This window comes from Rhagoletis pomonella, unplaced genomic scaffold, assembly GCF_013731165.1.
Source record: "Rhagoletis pomonella isolate Grant_MI unplaced genomic scaffold, Rhpom_1.0 Rhpom_scaffold_00032, whole genome shotgun sequence".
NCBI classification, from domain to species: Eukaryota; Metazoa; Arthropoda; class Insecta; order Diptera; family Tephritidae; genus Rhagoletis; species Rhagoletis pomonella.
Genome location: NW_023458586.1, coordinates 369,858 through 373,202, shown reverse-complemented (window position 1 = coordinate 373,202; position 3,345 = coordinate 369,858).

Genomic DNA, 3,345 nt, shown 5'->3' with positions numbered 1-3,345 from the left:
TACTTAGGACAGTCAGCTGCCAAATTAAATATATACTAAAATTTTTGCCTTATACAGAATAATGATCCAAAACATTCGCCGCTAATAGTAAGGAAAAGCCTCGTGTACAATGTAAAAAAGTTGCTTCCACATCCTCCCAGAGCGCTGAGCTGAACCCAATAGAGCATCTGTGGGTTTACATGGAATCAAATTTCGCGAGCGTCAAATCAGGAGCAAAAGAGACCTATGGGAAAATATACCCCAAAATATTACTCGGAACTAAGTTCATTCTATGAATAGAAGGCTTAGAGCTATGCCAGATACCGAATGCTCCTAAATTTTATACTTATTTGTATTAAATAGTTAAATAGTTAACATTTTAACCAGTTAATCATTTTCAACTTAGTGTAAATTTTTTTTGTTTCGAAAAATTGGGTTGCTTTGCATTGTTTAAGTTTCAGAACTAAGCGTAGTTATTATATTTGTTTTAATTAATTTTTGTTTTACCTAAATAGATTAACTAAAAGTCGTGACTATTAAGATGTAATACGATGAAATCCATCATATCAATCAAGCGCGTGGTTCCACACGCTTTCCGTGCTGTTTCGGTAATTAGAGCGTAAAAGTAGGTTACTCTCTCACAAGTGTCAAAAATTTGTCAACCCGTGCCAAAAGTGAGGAACGCAAAAAAACTCTTTTCATGCCCAGAATCAACAAATCAGTTCTAAACAATGATTTTATGTGTACTCATCTTATATAGCTAATAAAATTAGCAAATACCTACATTTCTGAACTTTTAGTGATATTTTCCATTTTTGTATTTTACAAAATTTGCTATCGGATGTAAACGAACAACAGCTGTTATATCCAATTGACTTCTTGCACATTTCTGCCCGGGGAAAAAGTCCGGGCTGTTTCGGACACGAAGAAGAAGACATTTACGATCGTATTCGCTCTCTATTACCCATTTTTCTAGCGTGAGGAACGCTTTCTGGGCTGTTTTGGGCACCCGCGGGCTCGTGTGGAACAAACCTAAAAAGTGAATTTTTCGAATTTTTTTCAGCTACGACTTTTTGCATTTGAGTAGTCCACTTGCAAAGTGCGCTATGTAAATTTTTTTCGATTTTTACTTTTTGTTGGTTAACGACTAACAATACAGTGCCAAATCCTTATATATTCTGTAAATAAAATTATAGCTTACAAAACTAAAACCTCGCTACTAAAATTTCCATTCGTACTGTTACCAGGTTACTTTAAGAGTGGAAGTTGACAGCAATTCCCATTGGTACTGTCATCAGGTAGGTAACTTGAGAATGGAAATAGCTGCATCTTTTAGGCGCATCAATATTACATAGTTACATCCCGAGCTAATAAAAGCGAGGTAAAAATATCATCAAATGTTAGCTACTCTAGCAAAAGTCGCTATAATACTTACTGTATATATATATACACTTTTAAAAGTCGCTAATATTTATTGTATGTATTTATACAAGTTCAAAACACTCCATCTTCCATCGCCTAGTGAAAGACGTCTTAAAAAAGAAGCAGTCCAACCTTCATGGAAGATAGAACGCGAAAAGCTTAAGAAAGCTGACTATATAAAACTTACTGTTTCAAAACTCGCTATATTTAATTTCTATATATAAAATTTGCAAAAACTACCACGCTGCGATTTAGTTTTTTAATGTTAATAGGCTCTTATTTATCCAAATTTTCAGATAATAAAAAGAAATACACAATTTGGATGTTACTGTTGTTGTAGACGTTTTTTTTAATTTATGGCTTACTATTATAAAATCACATAACGCTGTTTGCAAGTGGACTACTCATTTCAGCATTTGTTACGTCTTTTTTGCATTTCAGGTGACGATATATGATATACAGTGACGAGCAAAATGTAACATGGTGTAACACTTTTTATTTCAGCCACCGCTATCTTTCCAAGTTCTAACGGCTTTCATACTTTTGTTGTATATTCTTATTGGTACACCCCTACTCTCTCTCTCTCACAAAGGAAGTCAATCCAACAACAATAATAAAACCAGCAGGCAAAAATTTAAATTAAGGCAAATGTTACAGTTTTGCACTTACTCTCAGTTTTGCATTTTACAGTTATCTTTTCATTAGTTGAAAGTCAGATGACTTTTTTCTGTATTGTAATTTATTCAAGAAGTGATTATCAGTAAATAATATGGTTAATCGGGAAACATAAATATAAATAATATATTTACTGCGAAAAGGCGGGACCGTATGAAAAGCGGCAAAAAATTGTGGAGTTCGCCACATGAAAATGTTAAGACTGACAAAAAATATTCAGGCATGTTCTGCAAATCGTACGATTTCAAATCGGTGCGATTTGCAAAGTATTGTTGTGTATTTGTAATCAAAGTATTAAATTTTTCAAATGAAAACTTCTAGAAACATATCGTTTACGTTATATCCCTCGATTTGGTGCCAAATTTTTACCTCTGGGTTATAAATCTTCCGAAATAGATTTTGTAATTCGCACCGATTTGTAATCGAACGATTTGCAGAACATGCCCGATAGCCTAAAATGTTATCAAGGACAAAGGCAGTCTGCCAAAAAATATTACGGTCGATATCTTATGAACTTAGTAGCAGTAGCGCTGCAGCCACTATTACAGAAGCGCTTAAGGTATTAAAATTGAATGCAAATCAGTAGACAGCGAGGCGAAGAATTGTCAAATTGAACGCCAAGGCATGATAAAAGAAGAAAAAAGCAAATTTGATCAAAATACATGTGCGAGAATGGTAGCATTTTGCCGGATCGCACGAAAACCGGACCGTTGCCTATTGGGATATGTGAGGCCTTACAGAATGCAATAAAAAAACATATTTTTAAGTTTCAATTGAAGGTTATTTGGTCTGACAATACTAAATTAGTCGCTTTCAATTAAATGGCCGGGCATGGTATTGGATCAATGACCCAAATTAAGCCTAAGCGCACCATTTAAGGCAAACTGTGAATCACAGTAGTCGATCAATAATAGTTTGGGGTTGTATTTCAAAAATATTGTTGGTCCGTTAGTACGTATTATGCGTAAAGAACAGTATCTGTTCATATTTCAGCAAAATTTACAAGATGTAGTCGAAAAATGAGAGTTTCTGCTGAAAAATCACCCAAAACATACTGCATATTTTCGCAAAAATTGGAGGCAAAAGCAAAAATTTGCTATTTTGAAATGACGTCCACAATCCGCGGATATGAATCTCGAAAATTTGCGAAATCAACTAAAATCGCAGCTTACTAAGTATCCAAGTCTGTCCAATGGAGTACATGAGCTATGAAAGCAAACCAAGGATATATGGGAGGCTATACCTCCAGAATCTTTACAGAGATACAAA